Below are 13,479 nucleotides of genomic sequence, written 5' to 3'. Positions count from 1 at the left end.
ATCAAGGGATCTCATCAAAGGCTGCACATTCCTGCCCCACAAAGGCTTCAGATGTTCTCTCACATTGTGTGCCCAGGACAGGATATGGTGTCAGTATCGCCATATGTGCAACCCCATGTGGTGTTACATTTGGCAAGAACCATCTCTAATAAAGACTAACAACACTGGACATTTGTCAGCAACTTGGGAGGATAACGAAGTCCACAAATCCAGCCAAGGGTGTTAGATCACATTTCTCCTATCTACATGTATAATTCATGTTCAGAGAGAAGACTTCCAGATATTCCCCAGACCAAGAGATGTCCTCGTCCAGAATGGATACTACCTGATGTTAATACGATGCAGAAATAGGCAGGAAGCATGATTGATAGCTAATCAATAAATCAATACATATAGGGCAGGGGTAGGCAACCTTGGCTCTTTTATGACTTGTGGACTTCAACTCCCAGAATTCCTGAGCCAGCCATGCTGAGGGGAATGGAGAGGTTTCCAAGCTGAGCCATGCTGGCTCAGGAATTCTGGGAGTTGAAGTCCACGAGTCATAAAAGAGCCAAGGTTGCCTACCCCTGATATAGGGCAACGGCTCTGGAACGGCAGTCCTTGATACTCCACCTAGAGGTGGAGTTTATATGCATTCACCTGTAACACCTGATTTACTGTATTTTGGAGTATAACATAATGTACATTACCATCCAAAGAAGCTGCTCCTCACCCCATCTCCAGTATCTAATAAAAGCAATCGACTCCAGAGTCTAAGGACTCTTCCAGACATGGGTATAGATTTGTTAAAAGGATCCTTCCCCACAGTGTTTTTTTCTAAAAAAAAAAAAAAAAAAAGGTGTCGGAACTCACACATGTCATACAACCCGCCTTGTCTATCCTACAAGTTTCCATCCAAAAAAGGTGCTGGAACTCCGTTCTGGGCGTTCTATGAGAAAAAAAGACCTGCTTCCCCATATCCAACACTGAGGTCAATGGGCACAGGTCAATTATCAGGTCCTGAGGTTTCCCTACTTCCACTACAGTAGTGGCCAAAATTGTGGAAACCTTTTGGGAAAAGTGTATTTTTGAGGTTTGATGGCTAATAACACCACTTTTTTGGGGAGTAGTACCATAAAACTATATATCAATGGAAAGATAATTTAATCAAGAATGTAATGCAACAACGTTTGTTCAATTATCTGTACTGTATTCTATGAAAAGATATAGCCAAATAACCAGAAAAGGGAAGCACAACTTGCTTAGGTTGGTAACAGGTAGCGTTCCTTCATCTGATTGTAGCCAATGAGCATGAGTATTTAGAGAGCCAATCAGGTGTCATCTTGTTTTGGCGATGAGCCAATCAGATCACAGTAGGATTCAGTTATTGATGTCATGTATTGAAGATGAGAGGAGGACATTTGTCAGTGTGTTATGTGATCGCTATCAAGTTGGTTGGTTTTTTTTGTGTCCTTTCATTTAGTGAGCTTGTAAAACGTAATAAAATTAAATCAATGGTGCAAAGAATTGACTGGTTGCCCAGAAAGCGATGTAAAATAGTATTATTAAGTGAACAAGGCTACAGTTATAAAGAAATTAGAAGAAAAATAGGTGGAAACTTAACCAAAGGTGGCATTTTTACTGTACACTTTTCCCAAAAGGTTTCCACAATTTTGGCCACTACTGTACATGGTTTGGTGCTAACAGAGAACTTCTACACACCACTAGAAGGATGACATCAGGGTAGCTGTGACTGCACACACCTATTGATGGCCCAAAGAGTACATGTGAGGAGGGGAGTAATTTACAGTCAATTCAAGATGGACAATATTTAATATTTATTTGCTATATATATGTAGGGATGTGGGTCTATACATATGTTGTTCATAGTATGTTTAGGTGTGTGTCATGTATGTGTTTCACTTTGAGAGCGGGCAACTAAATTTCATTTTTGATGTGTGCCCTTGTGCCCACAGTATAAAAATGACAATAAAGGTTATCTATCTATCTATCTATCTATCTATCTATCTATCTATCTATCTATCTATCTATCTATCTATCTATCTATCTATCTATCTATCTATCTATCTATCTATCTATCTATCTACCTACCTACCTACCTACCTACCTACCTACCTACCTATCTATCACCTCTGAAAGAGCTTTTCAATGATTCCGGACTGCCACTGCATTTCAGCATTTTGGTTTCTTCCAGGTGGGCACAATGTTTCACAATATTTAGATAGGTTGTTTCACTGAGAGGCTGGGAAACTTACCTTTGTGTGTATGCAGTTACTCCTGTACCCATACAGGTAGTCCTGAACTTATGAGCGGTTGCTTAGCAACCATTTGAAGTTACAATATACCCCCAAAAAACTACTTACGACCCAGTTAAGAAGCTCCAACATTTGCTCCACCCCACCCCATGGTCACATGACTGCATTTTTGGCACCTGCATTTACAGCTGTTTGCAGTACCCTGCAGTCCTGTGACAGCAGTTTATTACGTTTTTGCCAGAAACTGGTGTCTGCTTCTGGTTTCCAGCAAAAACTGCCCCATGGCGAACAATGAGTTCACTTAATGGCCCCTGGTGTTCCTTTAATAACTGCTGCAAAAAAGGTAATTAAATCACATAGAGACCAATTTTACAATCATCACAATTGTAATTGCACAATTGTTATTGTCCTAATCAGGGCTTTTTTTTTCATAGAACGCCCAGAACGGAGTTCCGGCACCTTTTTTGGATGAAACCTTGTAGGATAGGCAAGGCGGGTGGTATGACGTGTGTGAGTTTCAGCACCTTTTTTTTTTTTTTAAGAAAAAAAGCACTGGTCCTAACTCAGGGGTAGGCAACCTTTGCTCTTTTATGACTCTTGGACTTCAACTCCCAGAATTCCTGAGCCAGCATGGCTCTGCTTGGAAACCTCTCCCTTTCCCCTCAGCATGGCTGGATCAGGAATTCTGGGAGTTGAAGTCCACGAGTCATAAAAGAGCCAAGGTTGCCTACCCCTGTCCTAACTCAAGGACTACCTATAGATATACACACAATATCCTACAAATGGGCTTGTAGGATGGAAGATTTTCCTCTCTTAGTGCTTCAGATTGCTGAGAGTGAAGACAATCAGGTCCCTCATTTTAGGGTTTAGGTGTAGGGTTTCCTGCCTGAGCAGGGGGTTGGACTAGATGACCTCCAAGGTCCCTTCCAACATTATTATTGTTGATGATGATGATGTTGTTGTTTTCCCCAAACAACTGAATTCAACTCTGGTTTCCTCAGGGATTTTGATTAGATTCATGAGAAGGAAGGGGAGCAAGGAGCTTCCTTGTTTCTCGCAGCAGCAGTAAAGCTGGGGCAAACTAAGGCTGTTAGTGGAGTCACTTGGATGAAGAGAAGCTTCTTTGCCTTTCTAAACCAGATGCATACTTTAGCTGCAGATGAAAGTAGCTATGACTTCAAGTTTAGTAAACTGCAGCTTTTCAATAAGACAATTGTGCTTTAGCTCAGTCCATTACTCATTTGTTTCTGCCACTTGATGACCATCTTCTGACCTACTGGAAGCCTTTTATAAAAAATAATTTCAACCCCATCCAGAACCGTATTGACAATAAATAAGAACATGTGCTGATCTCATTTTGAGTGGCAGTTAGCAAATCAAGATGCCTACAGCCTCGCTGGAGTTCCCTTCCTAAGTCCTAGCCAGTTAATTTATTTGTATAAATTGTACAATTGCATTTTATGTTCATTTAATGGCTATTAAGAAGAGGAGATATATTTTTATGTTGTTATCATTGCTTTTGTATCATTTGTCCGGTCTTCTCTTAACAAATTAATTTCATTACTGGGGTTTTTTTCCCCCCCTTTCCCAGATGTGTTTTATGCTTGCTGTTATTCTTAATAAAAACTAAGCAAGTGCTGAAGGAAAACATGTCTGCATTTTCTTTTATTTTTTTCCAGAGCCAGAGGAAGCTATACTTGGACTTACTTTAAACACAGAAGAGAAGAAACCAAATGTCCATGGTCTATAAAAATAAATTGCACGCACACTGAAACAGAACCAATATAGCTTGTCAGTTTGGTGGATGTTTCCAATATTTTTCATTACATCCATAAAATTAAAACACATGAAATGTGTGAGTGACATTGGCTGACTAATAAGAGAAGTAAAAAGTTGTTAATCAAACATGTGGCCTTATAAAATAAAAGAAATAATTGGAAAAGATATCTAATTTGTCTATTGAATGCCTCCAACTCTCTTTATCATTTAGATGGACAGAATATAATTGGTACAGTGAAGCCATCAATCTTAGCAACTGGATTTCCTGAGCAGACTACAACTATTACTGTCATATTATGACACCATAATATCAAGATCAATGTTGTTTTAAATGCACTCCAGTTATGGGCAATTGGTGACAATAAAAACAGTGACAAATTGTGGACACAAGCATCAAATGATCTGATGTCTAAAATAAACCATAAATAATCTGTTTTTTAAAAAAATAGCCCACAAATTCACAGTTATTGGGAGAGAGGGGTGGATAGGTTTGACTTCCCAAGTGCATCAATAAGGTACCTCAAATGGTGTGTGTGTATGTGTGTTTGTGTGTATGTTTGTGTGTGTGTGTGTGTGTGTGTTTAGCAAAGAAGAGAATAACTTCATAAAGAGACATTCCCTGGAAATTTCATAGTGTCGTTATTAGCATAATTGTGATTATCAGAACTGGTTAGCTAATTTAAATGCAGCAGCTTCAGCTTCATCTTTTTGATCTCCCCAATTTAAAAAAAAAAACCCACCCCTTCTTGTTTTCATGCAGGGGAAAAAAATGCTGCATCCATCTGTGGTGGGACAGACTTTCGCTCCAACTTCTTGGCTCCACATTCCTCCAAGCATGCCAACATCTACTAATCATGTGGGCCAGGAAAAGTGATGAGAGCAAGGCCTGCTCAGCTGTATGAGGGAAAGAGAATGGATGTAGCCTGGGCTTGCCATTTTGGCCAGTACCCCATTCTGTCCCAAACTAGGATGTCCATTTTACTTGCAGCTGATTCCAGCTTTTACCAGCTGTTTGTGCATAATGAAAATAGCTCAGTACCATCCCAGTTTTAAGATTTCCACGGATGAAAAATATTTTATTATGAGTTTGTCTAGATGTGAACTTATTGAATCTGGCTCCCAACAGCTCCTTGCTAAGAAGCTGGCAGCGTGTTTGTATTCCACCTCAGAAATAAATATGAAATGTAAATAAAATTTTGGAAGTGGATGGAAGTTTTGACAATTATGATTCCCATTCTTGGAGGTGTGAATACATTATTATTGGAGACATTTATGACTTCAACAGAAAAAAATTAGCTGTTATATCTTAGCTAACTACTGAACAGGGAAATATTGTCTCAGTTGGGAAAGGTGAGGGAAGAATGGTGTAAAAACATAATATTGTTTCGATAAATAGGGCATGAATGAAGCCAGCTGTGAAGACATACAGCGTGCTCTCCTTTTTAAACTGAGCTTTAATAATTCTAGCATGTGGGTGAAAAGACATAATAAGAACTTCTCACATTTTAGTCAAATAGAAGAAAAGAGGAGGGGAAAAATTCTGGCAAATGTGAGTTCATTATCAAATAGTTAGGTTTACATCACAGAGGAATTACATCTCTCTTTGAGTAGATGATTCACAACAGCTTTGAAACACAATTACTATATTTGTCAGGCTTTGTTATGAGTTTCCATGGGTTTTTCCTTCATGAAAAGAGCACAAATCCAGATTAATGCTTCTGTACTACTTCCATTCATTTAAATGGTCTTGCCCAGGAGATGTTTTCCACTGCTTTGTGTCCCCTTAAATTCAATATTTGAATTCTCTCAGCCTTATGCAGTGTATTTTCACCACCACCAACTCTCCTCTAGGACAGCAAGAAGAGAAATCAAGCTGATGCTCGAAATTAAAATGGAAAATGGTGTGGGGAGTGCTGTATTTTGCTCAAGGAAATATCTCACTATGATGTGTGTTATACATTGCCTGTCACCTTTGAAAATATCTGCTCCCCCCCCAATCATGCTGCAATGCATATCTCAAATGTAGACTTATGCCTTGGACATATGTATTACATGTTATCTTATAGCCCTTATACCCGCATACTGAGTGAAGTTGTCACATTTCCAGCAAATCCAAGAATGCTGAACAAGTAAATATAATTATAGAAGGGAGAAACTATAACACTTCCCATAGGGGCCTCTGTCAATGGGATCAACAGGGATGAAATGGTGGGTGCAACCTGAGCAACTGAAGCCATATTTGTCTTTATGTACAGGTAGTCCTTGACTTATGAACCCAATTGGGTGCAGAATTTCTGTTGCTAAGCAAGGCAGTTGTTAAGAGAGTCATGTCCAACTGTATAATCTTTTTTGCCATGGTTGTTAAGCGAATCATTGCAGTTAAGAGAATCCCGTGGTCATTAAACAAACCTGGCTTCCCCCATTGATTGCTTGTGGGAAGCTGGCTGGGAAGGTTGCAAATGGTGAATATGTGACCCCTAGGAAGATGGTAGAGCACAGGAAGACCTGGAGGGACGTTGTCCATGGGGTCACGATGGGTCGGACACGACTTCGCAACTAACAACAACAAGGACACTGCAAAATTTGTAAGTACAGGGCCAGTTGCCAAGTGCCTGAATTTTGATCACATGACTGTGGGGATGCTATGACAGTCATATGTGGGAGGACCGATTGTAAATCACTTTTTTCAGTGCCATTGTAACTTCAAATGGTCACTAAATGAATGGTTCTAAGTTGAGGACTACCGGTACATGCCATGTGTTTGATGCACACTAAAAATGGGGGAATGGATCACGTTAGCCATTCTGACACTTCTGAACTCCTCCCTGCAGTTTCCCCCTGCCTCCAGACATTGTTGGCTACAGTTCTCATTATCCTTCCACATCTGGCACACTGGCTGAGTCATTTTGAGGGCCATCAGGTTCTCCCACTGCTCTTTACTGGAGATGGTAATTACAACCACGGGACAGTGAGTGTTAAGAGTGTAATAAGGCAGCAGCAGGTCTGCCAGCACTTAATTCTCCTATGTGTTTGAGACAATCAAGTATTAGAAATACAGGCAATAATAACCGTTTTCTCTCTTTTCTTCCCTTCTTTTACTTCTGAGAAACCACACACCATGTTTTCCTCAATATGACTCCTTCTACTCCTATTCCAGGGGTCTTCAAACCTGGCCCTTTTATGACTTGTGGACTTCAACTTCCAGAATTCCTCAGCCAGCATGCCTGGCTGAGGAATTCTGGGAGTTGAAGTCCACAAGTCATAAAAGGGTCAGGTTTGAAGACCCCTGTCCTATACTATTATCACCAGAAGTAAAGTTTTGAGCTGAGTTTGATTTCTGGAGATTTTGTGGACATATACACGTCTATGAAGATTCTCAGTCATCCAGGTCACAGTTGTCCCAAAGGTCCTTTTTCAAATGGCAACTGGACTTTCTGTAATTTTTTTTCTCTTGAAGACGTTTTGCTTCTCATTCAAGAAGCATTCAGTCAGAACTGAAGATGCTTCTTGGATGAGAAGTGAAACATCTTCAAGAGACAAGGCACAGAAAGTCCAGTTGCCTTTTGAAAAAGGACCTTTGGGACATGGAGAGGTACATATAGTTTTCTCAGCAATACAGAAATGGTTTGCCATTTCCTTCACCTGGAAAATTCTTCAACTTCCTATTCTAGTGTACATTGCTGGAATCTCCTGGCGGTTTCCGTCAATGTAGGCATCCATTCCTAACTATGATGATGACAAAATGTACATTACAACATCATGGCACAAGCTCAGGTATATAAAGGATAGTTGTTTGCATTACTGCATGTTTTATTATTTGACGCCCCTAATCGTGGACACTTTCAACTACAAATCAGTTCTGTCTCAACCTTAGTTTCTTTTTTTAGATCAGCCATTCCTAAAAGATTAATCAAATCTTTTCTATCAACCGGTCAGGAAACAGAATCTCAGATGCTGATTGCGGTGCTTAAATAGGTTTATAGGGGCATAGATAGTTCACAATCCAAAGAAATCCAAATCTAAAATCCAAAGAAATATCAAAAACATTTTTGAAGCAATTATGCATGGGCATAATATTTTCCAACCCCCCCCCTTTTGAACAATCACAGGAATTCATCAAGATATTCCGTTGATTATTAGTCAGAAAGGAAACACGCATAACTCCTCCATTTATTTTTGGGGGAAAAAATCTCAAAACACTTCAAAGGAGGAAAGTAGGCACAATACAATTCTTGCTTGTTTTGGTGATGTCATCATATTACATCTGGTCCATCCAAACCCTCAACACACAACCAAATTAAATCTTCATGGAAGTACAACAGCAGAAGTAAGGCCACCGCCAGATTTTCCAATTATCTGAAGTGCCTAGAACAGCATTTCTCACCCCTAGCAACTTTAAGACGAGTGGAGTTCAACTCCCAGAATTCCCCAACCACCATCTTAAAGTTACTGAGGTTGAGAAATACTGGCTTAGATGTAAAAAAAAAATTAAATTAATTTAAAAATTAAATGTAAAAAACATCTGCTGTTGCTGAGCTCTGACAGGATTACAGAGGAGGTGCCAGGCGAATGAGTGGGGAGGGGCAGGTTCCATCACTGAGATGCTTGCAGACAAAGAGCAAATCCTCCTATAGCTGAATTCTCTGCTAAAGGAGGCGTTTTTAATGGCTTTAAATCCTATTATGATCTACTTGCCTTTGTATGTGTGTGCATAAACATCTCAAGCACTATCAAATAAAAAAGACTTGTCCTTACATGTGTATGAGCAGGGAAGAACCCAGTTCTGTAATGTACCCTTTGTATGGCCCCATGATTGTTCAATATGTGGGTATTCCTACCATGCCTTCCGTGGATTCCCTCAAGCTGTCTGCATTAGGCAGGAAGAAACATCTGCTTTATTGTGGCAGGTGCCAGGGACATAATCCCTTATTTTCTGTTCCACTTCCTTGAGGATCTCTGTGTGCCCAAAACTACCTTCCTCTTGATTTGGAGATGTGGCGGAAGACCCCATATTACTGACAGCACCGAAGAAGGATCCAAGTTCCAGCTTCTACCATCTTTTGTATGCAAAATCAGGCCAAAGTATTGCTTCCTGTCCTTTGCTTCAGATAGCTTAATGTCTTGGGCCTTGGCCCTGCGCACGTGCAGAGGGAAAGTGAGCAAATGGCTGATTAGCTGGATTTAGCCTCTCTCTGAAGCAGCTGAGCGTTGGCAATACACCAGATGACCGCCGATAATGTACGGCGCGCAGTGAGAGAGAACACCCACTTAATTAAAATATAGGAGATATACTGCCCGGGCATAGACAGGAATTGCTGCACACAGAGCATGAGTTTATTTGAGGCATCCTTCATGCTTGTGATGATCGCAAGCGGCTTTAATCTTGAAATATGTTCCATTTACTAAACTCGAACCATCCCACCAAAGCCGAAGCCACCACAGCAAACAAACAAACAAATAAATAAAGACCTTAGTTTGATGAAAGATACAAAAAGTAAACACATTAATAGGAGGTAATTGAAAACACATGGACAGTCTTTAAGCAATCATGCTCTTGTACAAGGTGGTGTGTGTGTATGTGTGTGTGTGTGTGTATATACACAAAGAGCACATATACATAAGTACAATATGAACATGACACGAAAGCTGGCTCTCACAAATCACCGTCTTGGTGTTTTATGGAGTGAGATCTCCAACTGTAACCGCGGTGTCATGTTTAGATTTCTAATTATATTTTGATATGCTTCACTAGCTGCTCCTGTAGCACAACGTTCATAAAAAGCGCTGCTCTCTCTGCTCTCCTTGCTGAACAAAGGGAAGGAGGAAAAGAGGAAGACTCAAACAATGAAAGGAAGGAAAAGTCCTTCAGATGATTAAGGTGGTATACTTGGTCAGTCTTGGTTCTCCCCAGGTAATATGTGATAGGGACAGGACTAGTATGCATTCACACACCCACACACGTCCACACCAAAATTTATGTCCTGCCAAAAATCAAATTTTCTTCATTGTCATCATGATCGTCACACCAATAACAATAACAATCACTTAAATAAGGTGAATTGATAATGCCAGCCAAGCATTGGCAGTTTCAAATTAAGTAGTACCTTGGCCTTGGCTTTTATTATTTCTGATCCTCTATGAGCATTCTACGATAACATAGTACCCAGTAATTCCTGACAAGACCAATTATACAGTGACTGGCAACAGTTATAAGGATTCTGTAAATATAAGGTATTTATTGCATGCAGGACTGAAAAATTCAGTTCAGTCTTCTCAATATGACTGGGAATGTTGAGGGTAGTAGTCCCAATAAATGGTACATGCTAGAGATACCTGGATTAACTAAAAAATAGCCCCAGTAATCTGGTGGCATCTTTTGTGATATCTGATGCATTTGATGAAACTTACAAGAGCTTGTGTTTTTTAATACAATTTGTTAGCTGGAAAAAGTGCTACCAAATTCCTCCTGACTTTTTTGGCACCACAGACTAACATGTATCTCTTCCAACAACATTTGGATTAATTGATTAATCAGAAAACATTTTCATTGACTAGAAAGTACTGCAATTATCTAGTATACAGGTCAAGGTTACAATTTAGTTTGATGTAAATACTTATGAAACTCCAGGTAGTAAATTCTGTCTTTAAAATATTTTTTTTTCCTTTGGATGAGAAAATCTATCTGTATGGTCACTAAATCATTGATTTGATAATCAGTAATAGAAAATGCCCTTTTTCAGGCAATAAGGCACAACCACACAAAATATAAAATTAAAGCATTTTAAAATTATTCTTGTACATGAAAATGTATACAGACTAAACTAATTAACGAAGTGCTATATTTTCATGAAAGGTAAAAGGAATCAGAATTTAAGACCAACAACCCTACAATGGATGATTACTTGGTGTTGGCCTTTGGATGCCTTGAACTCTTCCCAAGAACTTAGGATGCTGTAATATATTTTGTGGATTGGATTGTAGTATATGTGTGGATCCAAGTTTGACCTTTTGCCCTTGACAGATGGAAATTTTGTTCATGTGCAGATTGTCTAAGTGCCGTCCAATATTTTTTTTGTATGGCACACAGTGTGCCAATAACCATGGGGATCATAATGGCCAGTGTATGCTATAACCTTTTAATTTTAATTTTCAGATTTTGATACTTGGTGATCTTTGCCTTCTCTTCTGCCATCTTCTGTTGTTATCATTATCCACACTTTCTTCTTTTCAACCACAGATAAATCTGATGTGTTATGAGCCAAGACTATCTGTTTGTACATGGAAATCCCACAATATTTTAACTTGCTCATTTTCAACTACCAATTGTTCCCACCAATTCTTCATTATTGGCAAATAATAATTTTTACGAATGTTCCAATGAATCATTCTGGCAACTGTGATGTCATTGATTATAATCAATTTGTGGAATCTTCTTGCACAAGTTGAGTATATGACAGTGGTGGCGAACCTATGGCACGGGTGCCAGAGGCAGCATTCGGAGCCCTCTCTGTGGGCACACATGCCGTTGCCCCAGCCTCGCCTCCCCCCACAACCCCCTTCTCTCCAGCAGCCCCCGTGAAGGAGAGTTGCCCCTGAGCGTGGCCCATGCCAAGCAGCACAGCCAAGGACATGACAGCCAGGCAGCATAGACAAGACTCTGCCCTCACACCCCATCATGCACAGTTGATGTTGCAGGGTGCGGGCAGAGGGCGTGACCGCCATAGCGCTGCTGGGCTGCCTGGGCGATCTGCGGTGGGCCTTGGAGGCGGTGAGTGGCCCTGCGGGCAGGTGGGGTGGGGGATGGGCGTGGAGCGGGGGCGGGGCAGGGGGTGGAGTGGGGCGGAACCAGTTTTTGGGCACTCGGTCTCTAAAAGGTTTGCCATCACTCGTATATGACCTACTGTTTCTTTTACCTCTTTGTACAAGCTGCACTTTGAGTCATTCATGGAGAACAGCTCTAGCAAGGATGAAATTTCTCAAAAATTTCATAGTGCTTTTGATTTGGAGGCAGCTTCCCTCCAGTTAATGGTTGCAGAGAAACAATGGCAAGAGATGAATAGGGCTCAATTTCCTGCTTGATTACAATAAGAAACAAAACAGTGATCCATTGAAAGGGGGATTTACAATGGGTAGATCGGGAGGATTTCCAGTGCCCTCTCATACCAAAATCTAAGAAACAACAAAGTAGTACTGGAATATCTATCTAAAGAGTTTATCATGGATACTGCCAAGTGCTGTCTATTTCACTCAGAAGAATCTGTTTCAATGTTTGATGATCAGAACTTGACTAAAGTGACTTTCTATAGTTCCTGCTGCTCTCCAAACTGCCCATCCACAGGTCCTTTCTCCATTAGATCTGAGCATATGATGGTCCTAAAATTGAAGAAAAATCTTTTTACCCTCTTTACATAGGAAAAAGACATAAAACTATTGGGCTGTACAATGGACAATGTAACACCTTCAAAACAACACCATTATTAATTATCTAGCTTGCAGGAAAAGGATGCTAATCTTGATCTATGAGGGAATAACCCATTAGGAAGATATTCTGGATAAGCCCCATTAAAATGATAGAAATTGTACAAACAGTTGAGATCTGTGAAGGGAGAATATCTGGTGGATTGTGTCCCATTGTAATTACTGTATTCATCGACAGCAGAGGTGGGGAACTATGGCTCCTTTATGACTTGTGACTGACTGGCTCAGGATTTCTGGGAGTTGAAGTCCACAAGTCATAAAGGGCCATAGTTCCCCACCCCTGATCTACAGGGATCCAAAAATAATATGTTGTATGGTAACATCAGAAATAGCTACTTGCTGTCCAACATATCTGATACAAAAAGAATCTCATCCAAACTTTTTGGCTGGTAGATAGAATTGAAATTGGGGGGGGGGTATGACTGCCAAAAATACTTTCACAAAATGGCTGAAATGTGGGTGGGCGGGGTGGGGGGGAAGAGGTTTGCCTGTTCAAAAAAAAAATGGGTGCCAGTTTCTGTCACAAAGCACCCATTTCAAAAAGTAAAATTTGCAAATGAATGCAGCTAAGGCCCCACTGCACAAAAATCAGTCTTTTGGCTCTCCAATTTTCTGTTTGAAATACCCACTTCACGCAAAGAGAAATTGATGATATGCATAGAAAAATACCCACACACATAAACAAACCACAACTACATCCCTGTGTAGCTCCATCACTTCCTACCCCAAACTACTTCTTCCAACTATTTCTACCTCATACTTACAGCAAGGGAGACGGAACCGCCTAGATGGTTCCGTCCCAGGCGACTGATGGACCCTGAGAGGTTCCTGATGGAGCTTGGGCCATATCCGGAGGATCTGGTCCACGACTCGGCGGAAAATCAGGCGGCGGCATGGGAGACAACTGCCGCCGCAGCATTGGACCGAGTCGTGCCTTTGCGGCCTCTGACCCGACGTGGATCTCGAC

Source organism: Protobothrops mucrosquamatus, unplaced genomic scaffold (genome assembly GCF_001527695.2).
Source record: "Protobothrops mucrosquamatus isolate PMUCROS unplaced genomic scaffold, P.Mucros_1.0 scaffold710, whole genome shotgun sequence".
Lineage (NCBI taxonomy): Eukaryota > Metazoa > Chordata > Lepidosauria > Squamata > Viperidae > Protobothrops > Protobothrops mucrosquamatus.
Note: the sequence above shows the minus strand (reverse complement) of the source record.